This window comes from Vulpes vulpes, chromosome 2 (assembly GCF_048418805.1).
Source record: "Vulpes vulpes isolate BD-2025 chromosome 2, VulVul3, whole genome shotgun sequence".
NCBI lineage: Eukaryota > Metazoa > Chordata > Mammalia > Carnivora > Canidae > Vulpes > Vulpes vulpes.
Genome location: NC_132781.1, coordinates 82869954 through 82890315, shown reverse-complemented (window position 1 = coordinate 82890315; position 20362 = coordinate 82869954). Strand labels below are relative to the sequence as shown.

General features: G+C 34.9%; 1 pseudogene; it reads left to right on the top strand.

Annotated features, from left to right (window-relative positions):
• Positions 1-19778: 19778 nt before the first annotated feature.
• On the top strand, positions 19779-19891 carry LOC112933400 (U4 spliceosomal RNA; annotated as a pseudogene).
• The last annotated feature ends 471 nt before the right edge of the window (positions 19892-20362 follow it).

Here is a 20362-nt window from a genome sequence, read left to right as displayed (position 1 = left end):
AATCCCAGTAACTATATCTTTTAGTATATATTCTCTTTGATAAATTCTGAGTAAAATGGTATTGAAAACACAGACATTTAACCAATAATTACTTCTTCCCCATTCCCTTTCCCAAAGAAATAAAAGATTATAAAGGAGAAGGCACCTGGGAATTGGAGAGGTTAGAACAGAAGTGATGTTTATTAGTGAGAAATTTGAGGAGTTTCTTCAAATTGAGGAGACAGAGTTCTATGCCTACCCAGGAATTAATTGTAGAAGGCCTCCACCTATACCCTTACTTGGGAAGGTGAAAAATTTTTCAAATGAAAATTGAGATGGTATCACATGTTAAAGACACCTATATATTGGAAGCATTCATTCTTCTCTGAACTCCAGCCTCTTATTTTCACTTCTACTCAATATGTCATCTTGAAAATTTAGTAGACATTTTGACTCTTAGCACTACTGTCTTCCAGTTCTTTTTTTTTTTTTTTTTCAATATTTATTTATTTATTAGAGAGCAAGTGTGAGCACAGGGAGGGGCAGAGAGGTAGGGAGAGAGAAAATCTCAAGCAGTTTTCTTGCTGAGCATGGAGCCTAATGTGAGGCTCAATCTCAGGACTCTAAGATCATGACCTGAGCTGAAACCAAACGTTGGACACTCAACCAACTAAGCCACCCTGTCTTCCAGTTCTTAATCCACTTATTTCACTCCCTCGTTTCACAAATGTCATTACCACACAGTTACCCCAAATAAATGCCTAGGGGTTATTGGCTATTCTGCGTTCTCCTGTTTCCCTTATTACCCACACATCTTAGCTTGAGATGCTATAATAGAATAACATAGACCAGGTAGCTTAAGCAACAAACATTTATTTCTCACAGCTCTTGAGGCTAGAAAATCCAAGATTCTCTTCTTGCTATATGCTCATATAGAGAAAAAAGGATGAGGTAGCTCTCTGGCTTCTTCTGAGGTCACTAATGCCATCATGAGGGCTCTATCCTTATGACCTAATTACCTCCCAAAGCCTCCACCTCCAACCACCATCACACTGGAGGTTAGATTTCAACATACAAATTCTGGAGGGACACAAGCGTTCGGTTAATACTGAACACAGTTAATCTCTCATCAAGTTCTCTGAGATATTTCTTAATAATTTAACTAAAACCTTGTCTTTTCTCACCTTTTTAACTACTGTCTTTATCGTTATTTAACTATTTAAACCACCAACTCCTTTTACCTGCAATGTTACAGGCAACCTCTTTTCTATTCTTGTTCTAGTAGAGTTGATTTTACTGACTTATCTTTTTAAAAATACAGATCAGAATATATCATTCCCCTATTCAAATTCCTCCAATAGTTTTCCTCACATTTATCCATGGCCATCTTACTGGCACTTGCCCACCTCTTATTGCTCCTCACCCCATCCTTATGCTCTCTGCTTTGGTCCAGTTGTATTTTTTGTTGCTTCTCTAATAATTTCTATCCCTTTTCAGGGATTGTAACATTTGCTATTCCCTCTGCCTTTTCCCTTAGTGCTCTAGGGATTCACATCATTGAGATCTTCTCAGAATTCACATTCTGAGGAAAGTCTTCCCTAACCACTGTATTTATTGTATCATGTCTATTTGAGCTACCCATTCATTCAGCAAAAACTTAATTTGATCTTGTATATTTTTACACTTGTCTTTTTACTGTTAAGTTTTTCTTCAGTGTACTTAATTTCTACATGTAGTTATAATATATACTCTTTTTTAAAATTATGTTTTCACTGTCAATTGTAAGTTCTCTAAGGACAGAGGCCTTAGTATAAGGTATAGGTATAAGAATGCAAGCCTTGTTATGACACAGTGTTACCTAAGCCTTTATATAAAAGAGGAGGAAGGCTATGTGAAAGTAGAGATTCAACATGAGCAATAAGTGAATTAATGGGAGAAAAAAACTCTGGAGGGCAAGGAAGAATTGGGAACAATTGGATCAAGATCATAAAAATTAGTTTTTGAAGATGAAAGAAGAATGAAGCAACAGTATTGGTTTAATCTAAGGAAAATAAGAGTTAAACGATTTGGTAAAGGTGATGCAGAACGTTGATTTAGAAGTCTGAGAAAAAGGGAGAAATGTTTGCAGCAACTCATGTGTCTATTGTGAAATATCATCAGTAATAGTTCAGCTAAGATAAATAATTTAATTGGAAATTTATAGTGGCTTGGTTAACCAGCTTTCTTGGCCTATTTTTAAAAATCCTCTTGGATATCTTCCAGATTATTGAAAGTCAGGAAATAACCATCAATTGTTATAATAAAGATCAGATAAATTTTGTTGCAAGGAAGGTGCCTGGAGCCAGACCTGTTCCACTGTTATGAATTCTTTCATTTCTCCTTGCATTGGATTACGGGCACCTTAAGACAGATATTATCATAAAGGACAGGAATATAAAATGTACCAGTTGGTGGACACCCATATTTTGATTATATAATACAAATCCATTAAAACTACTTAAATCTAAATACCTAGTTGAGGTAGATTTTCCATAATGCCAATGAAGCTTACATTACAGGACCCCTGATCTTTACCAGACTACTTCCAAGGACCTGGGTAGGGTTATAGGAAGAATCTTAGCAGTTTATTTACATGGTAACTTGTTATTATAAAATATATCAAGTAATATATTTTAATCATAATGGATTAAGATCATCGTCTCCATTTAACCTTTCTTCCATTATACTTCCACCTCTATTAGGGGTATTCTTGTGGTCATGGTATTTTTGGGTGCTAAGGTAAATTGGGTTATGGATACATTTTGTTGGATTTAGTGGGATATATTTTAAGTATGGTTAATTTACTGCTAGCCATTCATCACAAAAATGAAATGGTAATTATGTGATATGATGCAGGTGTTAGCTAACACTATGGTTGTAATCGTTTTGCAATGTATAAGTGCGTCAAATCAACACTTTGTACCCCTTAATCTTACATGATGTTATATGTCAATTATATCTTGTAAAGCTGGAAAAAAGGAGAGAATTATGAGAATGAGGATACATCCAAAAAAGGGAAAAATAAACAGAAAGGAGAGAGGAGTAATGATAAAGAGAAACACAATTTGTATGAATAGAATCAACACAAAGAAGAGCAGTAGCTTTTTTGGACAAATGTGTTGACTTTGATAAGTACAACGATCTCTGATAAGTACTGTCGTTGTGTTACTGTGCACTGTATGTCAATAATGGCTTCTTTCTTCACATTTGTGGTTCCAGGAATACTTGTAGAGAATCAAAGAGAATATATAATGCAAAAAGATTAATCCAAAACAGATACTTGGAAAAGAAAATTGGAAATATTTCCAATTCTTACAAGATCCTTGATAACCTATCCCAGCTCTAAAATTTGCTTATATTTTTATCAGTTGTTTATAAACAAGACACAACATAGAGACATTGTTTATTGTCAAGCTAGATGAATACATCCAGAGCCTTTAAAAATCATTAAGACAGTGGTTTAAAAAAAAAAAACCCAAAACAACAAAACTATATTTACTTAAATTCCACATAGAAGTGAAATTACATGGTATTTGTGTTTCTCTGATTTATTTTGCTTAGCTTTATACTTTACCCCCGTCCATGCCATTGCAAATAGTATGATTTCATTCCTTATTATGGCTGAATAATATTCCATTACACAGACATACACACACACACACACACACCACCTCTTCTTTATCCACTCATCAATCAACAAGTATTTGGGTTGCTTCCATAATTTGGTGCTTGTAGATAATGCTGCGATAAACATAGAGGTGCATGTATACTTTTGAATTCATGTTTTCATATTTTGGGGGTAAATACCTAGTAGTATGATTGCTGGATATTTACTGGATCATAGGGCAGTTCTAGTTTTAACTTGTTGAGGAAACTCCATAATGTTTTCCAGAGTGTTTGCACCACTATGGATTTCCATCAACAGTGTAAGAGGATTGCCCTTTCTCCACATCTTCACCAACACCTATTATTTCTTGTTTTTGATTTTAGCCATTGTGATAGGTGTGAGGTGATATCTCATTGTGGTTTTGATTTGCAGTTCCCTGATGATGAGTGATGTTGAGCATCATTTCATGTGACTTGGCCATCTGTAAGTATTCTTTGGAGAAATTTCTATTCATGTCTTCTGCCCATTTTTAACTGGGTTACTTGTTTTTTGGGTTTGAGTTATAGAAGTTACTTCAATATTTTTGGATACTAACCCTTTATTGGGTACGTAATTTGAAGACATCTTCTCCCATTCCTTGCATTGCCTTGTAGTTTTGTTAATTATTTCCTTTGCTGTGCAGAAGGTTTTTATTTTGATGAAGTCCCAATTGCTTATTTTTGCTTTTGTTTCCCTTGCTTCAGGAGACCTACTTAGAAAAAAGTTGCTATGGCTGATGTCAGAGAAATTTCTACCTGTGTTCTTTTCTAGGATTTTTATGGTTACAGATCACACATTTAGGTTTTTAATCCATTTTGAATATTTTTGTGTATGATGTAAGAAAGTGGTCCAGTTTTATTCTTTTGCATGTTCTCCAGTTTTCTCAAAACCATTCGTTGAAGAGACTTTTTCCCATTAGATATTCTTTCTTGCTTTGTCAGAGATTAATTGACCATATAGTTTTGAGTTCATTTCTAGGTTGTTTATTTTGTTCCATTGATCTCTGTGTCTATTTTTGTATTAGTGTCATACTGTGTTGCTTACTACAGCTTTGTAATATAACTTGAAGTTTGGAATTGTGATTCATCGACTTTTCTTTTTCAAGATTGCTTTTGCTATTCAGGGTCTTTTGTGGTTCTAGACAAGTTTTAGGATTGTTTGGTCTAGTTCTGTGAACTAGATTGCAATCTTTGATATAGATTGCATTAAATGTGTAGATTGATTTGGGTAGTATAGACATTTTAGCAATATTTGTTCTTCTAATCCATTAGCATGGAATATCTTTCCATTTCTTTGTGTCCTCTTCTATTTCTTTCATCAGTGTTGTATAGTTTTCAGGGTACAGGTTTTATGCCTCTTTGGTTAGGTTTATTCCTAGGTATCTTATTATTTTTTGGAATAGCTGTAAATGGGATTGTTTCAAAGGAGCATTTTTGAAGTAATAGAAATGATATAATGATGATCTACAGTTTGTACCAACACTTGAAAATTACAAGGTAAAAAAATGAAAACATTTATCTAAAGGAGTTTGTGAAGAATTAAACAAAATAATTGGAAAGCATGGATAAAATGAAGCAGTAAATCTTACAAATGAAGCAGTCACTAAACACTCTTCTATTGTAGGCTCTTACTGGATATGATGAACAATGACTAATTAACTGATAATTATTTTGCACTATTATTATAATGAAAAAATCCTCCGAACAATTTTAAACTTTCTTGCCAACTGAAAATTATCTATTACTAATTGTTTTCAACAAATGAAATATGTTTGAGATTATTGTAAAATGTCCTTTAGCAATTGATATTTGTGGTCAGTCATATGACTAAAAGGTGATAACAAAGGCTGCACACTTTTTATAAACATAAACAAGCAGGTGGCATATGTCTAATGTGTTCTTATTCCCTTCTCATCAGAGAAATAGGCTGCATTCAAAGTCCTTGAGGTTATTGACAATTTTTTGTATTTTATAATAATAGGTTTTCTTTTGCATTTGCAGTGTTGTAATACATGCCAACTCCTTCTTTAAAGATAATAAGTTTAATGAGATAATCTGCCTATTGCAAAAACAGTCCAAGTCCTGGACTCATGAGAGACACAGAGGCAGAGACATAGGCAGAGGGAGAAGCAGGCTCCCAGCAAGGAGCCTGATGTGGGACTGGAGCCAAAGGCAGACGCTCAACCACTGAGCCACTCAGATACCCCTTAACTGGAATTTATAAAATAGTCTTAGAACTGTTTAATTCACTTTTTCCCTGCAAGTGTACATGAAGCATTCATCATAATGGATCCTATGCTGAGTGATAAAATGCCTCAATTGTGGAGGCTGAGAAAATTAAGGCCATTCCACCTTAAGTTCAGCGTTAGCACAAGTACAGCCATCTCAGGCCCCTGTGAATAAGAGCTGAACTTTACCTTACTTCAGTTACAGGGAAAAAAACCAAAAACCAAAAACCAAAAACCAAAAAACAAAAACAAACAAACAAACAAACAAAAAAAACAAAAAAAATGGCTTAATGCCTTTGAAAGCCCCATATTAGAATGAGAACAGAGAGCTCAAGGGAGTGGCAGGAAGCCCCATATCAGAATGAGAAAAGAGCTCAATGCCCTTGAAAGCCCCATATCATAATGAAAACAGAACTTGAGAAATTCCTCCCCTCCTCCTGGAGGTCCCCTAGACCAGCCCATAAAACCCAGCTGGAACCCCCTTCAGGGTCCAAGTCCCTGCTCTGCTGTGTCCGGTATACTTGGACCCCAGCTCCAGCTTAAACCCTCATGTACTTGCATCAGTGTTGGCTCCTTGGTGGTTTCTCAGATACGCAATCTTGGGCACAACATCAATAAATCTCAAATTATAATCTTAAAGAGTATGTTCTATGACCACGGTTGAATTAAATTACAACAACAAAAGGATATTTAGAAAATCTTCAAATATTTGGGTATAAAAAATGTACTTCTAAATAACCAATGAGTCAAAGAATATATCACAAGTGTAAATAATAATATTTTGGAGTAAATGATAATGAAAACATGTCAAAATTTGTGGGATACAGATTGGAAAGTGCTTATAAAGAAATTATATTTTTAATGTTATAAATATAGTTTTAAAATCAATGGTCTAAAGTACTTAAGAAGTTAGAGAAAGAAGAAAATAAAAACTAAGTAAAATCAAATGATAAAGATAAAAGTAGAGATCAGTGAACTAGAAAATAAACAATAGAGAAAATCGATCAAATCTGAAATAATTTCTCTGAAAACATCAATAAAACTGAAAAATTCCTAACTAAAGTGGTCAAAAGAAAAATAAAGAATATGCAAAAGGTAAACATAGAAAAAGGGAGCAAAACTGAGGTCCTAAAATTAGAAAAAAAAATTAAGGATTATTATGAACAACTTATGCCAATAAATTTGTCGATTATGATGAAATGAGCAAATAAAATTGAAATAAGAAAATAAATTAAAATAGCTTCATATTTGTGAAAGTAACAATATTCATAATTTTAAATTTCCTAGAGAAGCCTTTGCGGTCAGGTGGATTCTCTAGAGAATTCTAGTAAACGTTTAAGGAAGAAAAGACAAAAAACTCTCAAAATCTGACTCATATGACTAATCATAGAAGCTCTCTTATAGTTGACTCCTGAACAACACTGGAGTTGGGGCACTGACACTTCTATGCTGTCAAAAATCACTGTAAATTTTGATTCCCCCAAAATTTGACTTTTAATAGCCTTCTGCTGACCAGAACCCTTACTGATAATATAAACAGTCAATGAACACATATTTTGTATGTCATAGGTATTATATAATATATTTAAAGCAAGCTGGAAAAAAGCAAATATTAAGACAATCATAAGGAAGAGTAAATACATTTACAGTGTTATACTGTATCAAAATCTGTGTTGTTCAAGAGCAGATTGTATAAGTTTCTAGGAAAAAAAAATATAGGAAAACAGCTTCCTGACCTGGGGATCAAAGATCACAAAGAGACCATAAATTAGATTTCATCAAAATATCTCACCAAAGTTACCATTAAAAATAAATAAGTAAGCAGTTGACTAAAATAAAATCTTTACAATGCATATATCTGACAAAGGATTGTATTTAGAATACATAAGCTACTATTATAATTTGATAATTAAAAGGACAAACCTCATATTAAAGGACAAAGATTTATTATTTTATATATATTTTTATTAGAGTTCGATTTGCCAACATATAACACCCAGTGCTACAAAGATTTAAAAAGACATTTCATGAAGGATGATGTACACAAGGCAAATAAGCATATGAATAAGTTCTCACCAATACCAGTTATTTAGGAAATGCTAATTAAAACCACATGAGATTTGATATGGATGGTTAAAATTAAAAAGACTGATAGCATTAAATATTGATGAGAATGTAGAACAACCAGGAATTTCATACACTGCTAGTGAGAGTGTACTGGTGCAGCCATTTTGCAAAAAAGTTTGGCATTTCCATATAAAGTTAAACACAAATCTCTGCTATCACAAAGACATTCCATACTAGGTATTTATCAAAGAAATTCCCAGATATATATCCATAAAAAGACTTATCAGTAATGTCCATATATCCATAAAAAGACATATTCAATTTTCTTGTACATAGACAAAAACTGGATATAACTTAAATGTCTTTCAATCAGAAAAATATATAAATTAAACGTGGTATTTTTATATCATGAAATAGTCTCATATACAGTGACATACATACAACTTCAAGATAATAAAGATAGACACAGAGAAGCAGAAACTGTAGTCACAGGGAGCAAAATTAGTAGGGGAGAAAAATTTGTTACCCCTAAATATGTGTCTTTGGCCTCTGAATTATTTTAGGCTGATTATTTTTAAGAAACAGAAGTTGCAGGAAGAGCCTTTGACCTTTCCCATAACTGCCCAGTAGAATTTAGATAGAGCACCTGCTCCAGGAAGGGAGCTTTAGAATACTATAAACTTTGTGTGGTAGGGAGGAACTCAGCCAGGTCTGTCTGGAAATTCCTCTTTAAAAAAAGATTAATTCCAGTTTGGAGCCTCGATGTCCTTCAACAGATGATTGATAAAGAAGCTGTGGTCTATATATACAATGGACTCTTACTCAGCCATCAGAAAGGATGGATACCCTTTGCTTCGACATGGATGGAACTGGAGGGTGTTATGCTGAGTGATGTAGGTCAATTAGAGAAGGACAATCATCATATGGTTTCACTCATATGGGGAATATAAGAAATAGTGAGAGGGATTATAGGGGAAGGAGGGGAGCTGAGTGGGGAAAATTAGAGAGGAAGACAAACCATGAGAGACTCCTAACTCTGGGAAACAAAAAGGGTTGCAGAAGGGGAGGTGGGGGGGGATGGGGTGACTGGGTAATGGGGCACTGAGGAGGGCACTTGACAGGATGAGCACTGGGTGTTATACTACATGTTGGCAAATCAAACTTCAATAAAAACAAAACAAAAAAATAAAAAAACCAACACATAATTCCAGTTAACACAGTATTACATTAGTCTCAGGTGTACAATATGGTGATCCAATGATTCCAATCAAGCACCTGGTGCTTGTCAGGACAAATAAACTTCTTAATTCCCATCTTCTAGTTAAACCATCCCGCTACCCTCCTCCTTTCTGGTAACCTTCAGATTGTTCTCTAAAATTAGGAGTCTGTTTCTTGACTTGCCCTCTCTCTCTCTGCCTTTTTCCTTTACTCTTTTGTGTCTTGATTCTACATATGAGTGAAATCATATGGTTATTTGTCTTTGACTGACTGACTTTGCTTAGCATAGAATTCTTCTCTATGTCCCATTGTGTCTGTATGACTCAGCAAACATTTGTTCACCTAATATTTACTCTTTTTCACCTTTCTGTGAATTGCTTTCCTTCCCTTTGAAGTTGAGACTCCTACCCTTTCTCCTTAGTTCAGAATGACACGTTTGCCTCATGATGCTTTACTGTCTTTGGAATTTTCTTGTGTTTCTGTGGATTCCCTTCATGTACATAATCAAATGTTTTATTTTGTTTTTACATAATTAAATGTTATTTTCTTCTGTTAATCTGTCTCATGTCAATTTCTTAGATCAGCCAAACGAATCTTGAAAGGTAATGAAATTTTCTTCCTCCTCAACAAGTCCATATTCATGAATTTTATACCAGGTAAACCTGGTGTAAGAAATTAGCACAGTAGTAGTTTATGCAGCAGAGTGGAGACTGAGAACAGCATGAGACAGAAACTTCACGGGTTAATGGAAATATTTTTATCCTGGTATCTATTGGGTGGGGTACATAGATGTGTGCACTTGTAAAATGCGTGGAGATGTTACACTTAAGATCTGGGCATTTCACTATAAATGATACCTTGTTAAAAATGCTTCCCATTTTACAGATCAATTTTCTGATTTTTGTTTTCACTTTCATCACTAGTTCCGAGGTTAAAATCTCCACTGTCTCTAGGGGTAAAGTGGTTTTAGGGCAATTAAATTTCATTTGCATTGTCTAAAGCACTTCACAGAAAAAGTTTATGACCTGAGAGTATATGTTGTTTCTGCTCTGAAGCATTCCATTGTCTGGCTTGTAGAAACATTCACAGCATGTTTGTTTATTTAGTTGTCCATTAGAAAAATGCAATATTCCTTTTTGAGGAATGATTTTATACTGCTGTGCACCCAGCAATTATCGCTATTCTAAACAAACATGCTCTGTTGGTTTAATCCCCAATTCTAGTACAGTGCTACACTAGAAATGATTATACGGTGTGTAAGCCTAATACTCTTTCCATCGTTTTATGGCACTTGGGCTTCACGCATTTGGAGATGGCATCCTGATGTCAAATGTATTTCTAGTTTTCCCAAGCAGCCCATTGCTTGAAGGACACGCAAAAGGAAGCTATTCTGACAATTTGGCTGAACTCATGGAAATTTCAGCCTGGCCCAGATGGTGAGGCTCAGCTGTTGTGTGAAACAGGTAAAGGCACCATTTAAAATGCTACTGGCAATTTTCCTGAGCCTTGACAACAACAGGTGTTCCAGATTTCCTTTTTCTAAAATATTCTCCAAAATTGCAAATTATATGACATTATGTTTATTTTGAAAACAACGGGACCTTTTCCCCATCAGCATGATAAGCAATTGTGACCACTTTAATCATATTGTTGGGACTCCATGTCTACCACTCTAGATGATTGAGGGAAGGTGAAATCATTTTTTCACTAAGATAAGGCTATGTAAGGAATATGGAAAATTCAATTTATTATTCCAGCAGAGCTGTGAAAGTGATAGACTCTTGGCAGGTGACACAGTGGCAAGAGGGGGCACATATGGACTGTAGCCACCAAAGTGCTTTGGTCAGGCTCAGAGGGATTTTTGTTCCTGTAAGTGTGTTGACATCACAGCCAAGCCCTGAGCTATGTCAATTTTGCACAATTGAATTGTATTTGTCATTTTAATCACCAAAATCACCAGCACTATTCTAGTTATCTGGGTCATTAAGCTGACTGAATTAGATTGAGGACTCTTGATTGGATTGCTCGCTAAGAAATTGATCTTCAAAGAGATAATCCTGGCTACTCTGATAACAAAACATGATAATGAGATGCTAAACAGATGTAAATTGGGAGCCTCTCCCAAGAGGCTAGAGTTTTTGCTTGAAAAGAGTCACTGGAGTTTGTAAGGACCTTATGGAAATTAACAAAGAATTTGCCACTTCCATGGAATTGTTGCTTAATGCAAGAAGCTAGATAAATAGTTGAATAAATATGTGAGAACAGTCACTTTCAGTTCTTTTAATTGTCTCCTTTTTTAGACTCACTATTTTTGTGGAGTTTAAATACAAGTTCAAGAAAATATTTCTTAGACTACTAGGTAATTTTTACTTCTGACCTCAAGGAGGCCAGGAACAATAAAGGAGTGGGGGGGTGGAAATTAGTAAAATAGAACCCAACGGATGCAGTGACATAAAAGGATGCTATTTGAAGAAATACTTCTTCAACCCTCCAGGTTTGGAGGATGTACTACTAATAAATCTTCATTTCCTATCAATTTCTCTCAAATTGCCATTTTCCCCACATCTTCATATACCTCTCACAGCTGGCTTGCTGTGTACCTCTTCTTAATGATCCAGGTACACCCACTGTTCCTCTTCCTGAAAGAATCCATCTGCCATCATTGTGTGGCGGTTTTGTCTCCTGCAACATTTATTATTAGTCTTTCATCCTCTTCACTTTGGCCACTCTTCCTGCACGTGGTAATGGATGCTTTGGTGCTATGCTTGTGTCCTTGGGAGCAAATTTGTGTCTCTCTGGTGTTGAATCGTGTGCACCTAGTGCCACCTGAGGGAAAGCAAGCACATCATTCATTTGTTCATTACTTCGACAGATAATTATTGAACCTTCCCACATGCTGTAAGCTACAGCCATATATAATACTCATTACATTAAGTGGCCATCATTAATTCCTCTATAACCAGAAAGCAGAAGAGCTTTTCTTTTTTTTTTTTTTTTTCAGAAGAGCTTTTCTAGAGGGGCTCAGTTCCAGCGCAGACCAAGTGCTTTATTTCAGACTGTAGCTCCCAGCCAGCTCTAGTTCCTTTTGGTTATCTTTGCTGGGAGATCACATGCTTCTTTTGGAGTTGAAGAAGTTCTGATAGATGCCATTCCTCTTCCCCACTTGAATATTGAAGCAGCTAATATATATATATATATATGTATATATATATATACACACACACACATTATATGTATATATACATGTATATATTATATATAATATGTGTGTGTATGTGGCATAAGGCAAATATGGATCAAAATAGAAGCCTTTCTACAGATGAAGTAGATATTAAGCTGTGTCTTATATCTGCAGCTAGTGGGATGTAGGCAGATTTCCCTACTCTGTTCCAGGACAGAGGCAGTCTTTATAAAATATGTAGCAAGGAACATTCAGCAGAGCTGCATTCCATTGGGAATGAAGCCAGGTGGGTTAGAGGAACCTCCACTGAAGGAAATTTGAAAAGCAGAGGAGAAACACCTTCAACAGATTTTACTACAACCACTTTTCCTCTACCCCTCAGTAGGGGATGAGGAACTTCCACGAAACTTACTTACATTTCCTTTCCTTGGACACTATTCTTTTCTTTCTCAGCTTCCATTTAGAGTCAGACATTAATTCTGTAATCACTCTCTGGATGTAGTATTTAAGCCAAGACACAAATGATGCAAAGAAGCCAGAATCTGTGAGCCAGGAATGGAGCTATAAAGGCTGATGAAGCAGAAAGTGCAAAGGCTCCTTAGAAAAAGGCCGATGTGCCTAAGTCAAGGGAGTAGAGATAGGCCCAGACCACTCATCAGCCTTGTAACTTTAAGACAGAATTAGAATTTGTTCTACTTACAAGATGAAGCTGTGGGAGACTCCTAAAGAGGAAAATGCCAAATCTAAGGATCAATGTGCTATTTCGCAAATAGTTTAAAAAGAGGACGGTGGATACAGAGACTGTCGTAGGATTCTAGGTGAAACAGTGTTGATGGCTTGGAGTAGAGCATATCAGTAAAGAAGAAGTGATGGATTAGGAATATTTATTAAAATTAGATTAGAAGATGGATAGCAGGGATCCCTGGGTGGCGCAGCGGTTTGGCGCCTGCCTTTGGCCCAGGGCGCGATCCTGGAGACCCGGGATCGAATCCCACGTCGGGCTCCCGGTGCATGGAGCCTGCTTCTCCCTCTGCCTGTGTCTCTGCCTCTCTCTCTCTCTCTGTGTGACTATCATAAATAAATAAAAATTAAAAAAAAAAAAAAAAAAAAAAAAAGAAGATGGATAGCATATAGGGCATGGGAGAGAGGACTCAAAACTACATGCCAGGTTTTCAGTATAAATGAGCAGATGGTGAAGCTCTTTACTGAGATGGGGAAGACAGACGTATGGAAGGATAAATGTTTGTTGTGGTGATGGTGGTGTTTGTTTCAGAAAACCCAGAGCACTCTCAACTGCTTTTTTGTATTGTCAGGTTCATTTTGAAATATCAAATATTCAAATGCAGATTGGATTGGTGGTTCGGTATATAAGTCTGGAACACAAGGAAAGGGTTAGGGTAGGAAATGTAAACTGGAGAGTCATCAGTATACTCATAATATGATATTTAAAGCCATATGATTTTAAAAATGTAAAAAAAAGCCATATGATTGAACTAGATCCTAAATGCAGAAGGTCTAGATGAGACCACAGGTCATAATCCGAGTTACTTCCATATCTAGCCACTTGCCCTAGAGTTAGTATAACATATTTGTCTAAAACCCTTTTTCCCACTCTCTTTTATTAGTTTAATATATGCATCTATATACTCTTTGGTCAAGAGAAACTCCTACGGTGGTAAACGGAATTTTCTATTGACACATTTGAATCAAGATGTAGAAATATCGTCTCTCCCAGCTGTTGAACTGTATTTGTCTTTGTAGATAATGTCCAAATCTTCAGATATTTTTATACTTATTACATTAAAAGGTAATCTGTCCAAAAGTTGAAGAAATTTCAAGCAAAGTAAATAATTGCTGGTGTCATCTGGGGGATAATTTTCCCAACCAGTTCCCTGAAGTGCTTAGTAATTGTTCTTCCTGTTTATTGAATCAGTCAAATAACATAATCATAACCATATCCTAAGGAGATTTCAGCAAGTTGGAGTCACTATAATATCCTGGACAGGGAAAATGAATATTCACCAGCTTTAGTAAGGATTAGCTATACCTCCTACTGTTTGGGGTAAAATGTAAGAGAATTTAAATGCCAATCTGCATTCCCAAGAGATTCTAAAATGGAAAAAAAAAAAAAATAGGCCCGCAAAACAAAACAAAATCTTATAATACAACAGTTAACTAGAAAGAAAATCTGTCCTTCAAAAAATGTGCATAATTAGGTAGCTTCCTTGCCTTCCATATTCATTTTCTTGAAAAGTTCATTTAAATCCAGAAATGTGATTTTCAGTTTGTGAGTGGCCTTTGGTTATCGTAAAAATAGTAGGAAGCATTTTTCCGGGGTGGGTATACTGTAGGGTACATGCCATTGGCCTGGCTGTCTGTTCTGAGTTGTGGGCCTAAAATCAACACCAAGAAAATCTATGTCCAAGGGCACATTATTTAACTTCTTTGAAATTTAGTGATCTGTGAAATGTTAATGGCCCATGGACAGTTTTAAACATCCTCGTTCATGGCATTTAACATTTTAACAAATTTGAGCTTGTGAGGGCTAAATATAATACAATAAATGAATAAATAAGTGGATCTAGTATATTCTGTGCCTGACAATCTACCAGATGCTTTCCATGTCTCCGCGAATAACCCTAACAACTCTATGCCTAAAGAACTGGCATTTACATACTAAATGTAAGAAAATGGAAGTTCAAAGAGTTTAAGTAGCTCATCCAATATCGTGCAGTAAATAATGTCTAGGTTTATATAACTTCCAATTCTATAATTCTTCCTTATCGAGTTTCTACTTGAGGCCCAAAGATCAAGGATTATTTTTGGTTGGTAAATAAATAAATAAATAAATAAATAAATAAATAAATTTTTTTATAAAAGGATTATTTTTGGTGGTGGTGTTTTTTAAGACCTATTTAGGATTTTATTTTGGCAAGAACACCTAATATGAGATGTACCCTTTTAACAAAATTTTTCTCCTGAATAAATAAATTTTTTTAAAAAATAAAAAGTAAAAATAAAATAAAATAAAATCGAAGACTAATTCTTCTCTCAAATGTCTCTCTCATTAGCCTGTGTTTCTCATCAAAGTAAAATTTGGGATTCCTAAAAGGTCCCATTAAAAATACAAATATTGAACTCTAAGGGGTTAGTATCAGTTCACTGAAAGCAGAACCAAATGGGCACAAAATTACTTTTTCCCAAGGGAAGGCAAACAAAGTTTTCATGGAGATTTTAATAAACTCCTGTTACTTGAGTTGAACTCTGAAAACTGTCAGCATGACCACCTTCCAGTGGAACACATTCCACCAGAACAACCCAGTCAGAATCAGTGGTGGGAACAGGCTGCACCCTGAGTTTTAAAGAAGGTACATCCTCGCCATCTAAGCGCTATTTCTAGAAAATTGCATGAATGCTAAATTTTGGGTCACTGGCCTCAATATGATGAGGAAAGAATCAAGGAGGAATAAAGTTCAAACTCAATGAATCAGGAGAAAATTTGAAATGAAAAATGCTTTTGAAAAACCCCTTGCATTTTCCATGAAGTATGGAGTGTGCAGTTTTCAATATACTAGCCTGTAACGTTAATAAGATATGAAAACTGCATCGTAGGATACGGTGTTTGATCCCAAGGTGTTGGGAACAACTCATTGCATTATTCTATGACCTTCATCTTCATTTTCTAAGATTTTTTTTTCCTTTTAATTCTTGTCTGAATAATTTCCTCATTTTTTTCCCCTCTAGAATTTTTAAGAAGACCCCATCACCCATGTGCAGATGATTTGAAAGACGTCACTTACTTCCGTGTAAGTGGTGGGAGAAAAATGTCAAAGTCTCTTATTCTTACCTTTCTTATTAAACCAACGTGCATAGACTCCCTTTTTCAACTATAAATTCTTTATTTTATTTGTAAAAATTCTTTAATTAAATTCGTTTCTGATATATAGAAAAGTTATGAATACACTACAGAATTCCTACGTGCCCAACAGCCAGTTTCTTCTGTTATTAAACCCTGATAACACTATGATAGGTTTCTCACAATAAACCAATACTGATACATCATTATAACTAAAGTCCGTCCTTTATCCGGTCATGGAGCCCAACTCAAGGAGCTCTCCTTCCTTGAACGAGAGCACGTACATAAGTTACTTGGAATCCTTCTGCCTTAGAGGTTAGTCTGTTTTCTCCCATTTGTATGTGTATTTAAGCATTTATTTATCTTAGCTGGACTCATGGATTTTTTTTTTTTAATACTTCAGATTTAGTTCAGGTTGTTCCATCTATGGCAATTTGGAGCCTTGTCATTTAGTTTCTGTGCCCCTTTGACATCTTAAACATACCCTCATCATTGCTTGGGGGGTGGTGTGAGTGTTTGACCACTTCCTTACTTCCTGGCGTTGGAAGATGCTCTAGGCTCATGTTGTATAATCTCTGTTTGGTCCTGAAATAGCTATTTTTTTTTCCCCAAATAGCTCTGATTTAATATTGATCATGGGCTCTTTTTATTTGATTGTATCCATTTCCTGTTGGCATTGGACTCTTAGTGGTTATGGTGACAAGCTAAAGAATAATACAATTCACTTGAATCCCCTTGCCAAGTAAATGCATTTTTGTGTTTTGAAAGTTAATGCTTGCATGTTTTGACCTTGTTATATCTTAGAGGCAGGCATGAAGGTAATATTAGTAGATTTAGGAAATTAATTAATAAGCCCTGACTTCTTAATAGTTACAGAAAAATTCTACTTTTTAAGAGAAATTTGGAGCTCCTGGGTGGCTCATCTGACTTCGGCTCAGGTAATGATCTTGGGGTCTTGGGATCAAGCCCCAGGTCAGGCTCCCTGCTGGGCAGATGCGTCTGCTTGTCCTTCCTCTGCCCCTTCCCACACACTATCTCTCTCTCAAATAAATACAAAATAAAGAAATTTATTTTGAAGTATAGAACAGAGGTAGATTCTGTATAACTAATATGTTTTTCAAAAGTTCATATTAAAAAGAATATTTGCAAATGCTCTACGCAGATGATCAGGATTCAGTCAATTTAAATATAAGTATGTAAATGTATATGCATATTCCTAAATAATACCAATTTAAAATTAGCTCAATCTTTTTGCTCCATTATAACAAACAAGAGATCGACATTTAATTTTTAATAGTTGACCTTTTACTTCACGCTGTTAGTACTTTCTTGTTAATGTGTTGGAATAGTGTTGATAGAAAAGTATATCTTGCCACTGCATTTATATGTAGAGTCTACAGTATTTGGAGATGTTTGGTGATCACTAACATTTGTATTGTATTTTACAAATCACATTTTACATTTCTTATTTAACTCTCAATTTAAGTAAAAATGTCAACTTAGGGATCCCTGGGTGGCTCAGCGGTTTAGCACCTCCCTTCGGCCCAGGGCATGATCCTGGAGTCCCTGGATGGAGTCCCACATTAGGCTTCCTGTGTGGAGCCTGCTTCTCCCCCTGCCTGTGTCTCTGCCTCTCTCTCTCTGTGTATCTCATGAATAAATAAATAAAATCTTTAAAAAAAAAAGTCGACTTAAAGGATAGAAATTCTGCTTGAGGTTATCTAAACTTGGAAAATTGGTATAGAAAAGATACAGCAGATTTTGGCTCAGACAGAGGGATTTTCCATTGCAGAATATTTCTATTTTTCTTCTAGAGAAACAGAAAAGCAAAATCCATACTAAAAATATTAGAACGAGGCAATAATTCTATTTTGGCTTAAAATGTAGAATGACTCAAAAAAAATTTGCACTAGCCAACACAACTTAACTAAAAAAAAAAGTTCTGATTATATGAGATAGAATAGTTATGTCAGTAGTAATTAGACTCCTACTCCTCCCACTGATTTTTTTTTTTCAGTGAGAGATAGTTTACATTATAATATTCATGTTTCTAAAAAGTAAAATTCAGCACTTTTTAATATAGTCACAAAGTTGTCTAATCATGCCTGGTATCTAACTCCAAAATCCTTAATGACCTCAATACAAAACCCTATTTCCATTAGGTGTCATGCCACATTTTCCCCTTCTAACAACCTCTGGTAACCACTGATCTACTCTGTCTCCATGGATTTGCCTATTTTGGACACTTTACAGAAATAGAGTCATACAGTTTGTGGCTTTTTGTCTATGAAATCTATCACTTTGCATAACGTTTTCAAGGTTCATCCAAGTGGTAGCATGATTCAGTACTTTAAGGTTAAATAATATTTCATGTAGGGATATACTACATTTGTCTATGTACTTGTCAGTACATAGATGGACATTTGTTTTCTTCCTCACTTTTTTGGCTGTTATGAATAATGTTCATATGAATATTCATATACAAATTTTCTTTGGATATATGTTTTTCAGTTCACTTGGAGATATACCTAGGAGTGGAATTGTTGAGTAACGTGGTAACTCTATGTGTGATTTATTTTATTTTATTTTATTTTATTTTTTTGGAACTGTTTCTTAAAGCAGCTTCACCATGTTACAATTTTTTTTTTTTACCATGTTACAATTTGATCGGCACCATTTGAAGGTTCCCGTTTCTCTACATCCTCGACATTTATCTGTTTCTATGTCTATTTTTTTGTGTATTTTTAATATAGACATACTAGTAGATATGAAGTGATATCTCCTTGTGGTTTTGATTTGCATTTCTCGAATGACTAATGATGTTGACCATCTTTTCATGTGCTTATTGGCCATTTATATCTTCTTTGGAAAAATGTATATTCAGTTCTTTGTTCACTTTTTGATTGGGTTGTCTTTCTGTCGTTGATTTATAATAGTTCTTTATATATTTTAAGTATTAGACCCTTATAAAATACATGATTTTCAAAGACTTTCCCATTCTGTGGGGTTGTCTTTTAGTTTTTTTTTTTTTTTAAGTATTTTATTCATTTATTCATGAGAGACACAGAGAGGCAGAGACATAGGCAGAGGGAGAAGCAGGCTCTCTGAGGGGATCCCGATGCAGGACTTGATCCCAGGACCCTGGGATCATACCCTGAGCTAAAAGCAGATGCTCACCCACTGAGCTATCCAGATGCCCCATCTTTTAGTTTCTGTTGAAAAAGTTTGTCTGTTGAAGCACAATTTTCAAGAATTTTGATAAAGTCTAACTTAAGGTAGATATTTTTTTCTTTGGTCACTTATATATAGTCATCATATCTGAGAAACCATTACTCAAGAGGCTAAAGATATTTCATATTTTTCTTCTAAGAGTTTTGTACTTTTAGCTCTTTCATGTAGGTTTTTGATATTGTACCAGAACCATTTGTTAAAAAGACTGTTATTTCCTCATTGAGTTGTCTTGACATCCTTGTCAAAAATCAATTACTGATACCAAATGGGTTTATTTACAGACTTTCAGTTCTATCCCATTGATTTATAGGTATATTCTTACTTACTGTACTCTAGCTTTGCACAGTGGCAGTGTCGTAGCCAATGAAGTTAATCTGAGGCACAATTACTATTTGTTGAAAACTTTTACTTACCATACGCTGCGATTACTGTATATTTTGAAATAGAGAGGTATGATTTTTACTGATTTTTTCTTTTTTTAAGATTGTTTTGGCTGTTCTAGGTTTCTTGAATTTCCATATAAATTATAGAATCATCTTCTCAATTTTTGCACTGAAAAAGGCAGCTGCGAATTTTGATAGGATTGTATTTCATCTGTAGATTAATTTGGCAATAATTGCATTATTAATATTAAATCTTCCAAACTATGAACACTGTATGTCTTTTCTTTCACTTAGGTCTTTATTTCAATGATATTTTTAGTGTATAAGTCCTGCAGATTTTTTGTGAAATTTATTTTGAAATACTTTTTTGATGCTATTTTAAAATAGATTTGTTCATTTTATTTTCAAGTTGTTCATTGCTAGTCTATAGAAATACAATGGATTTTTGTGTATTATTCTTATAAACTTTCTGAACTTGTTTTTTAACTCTAATAATTTTGTTACAGATTCCATAAGATAAAGAATAATGCCATTT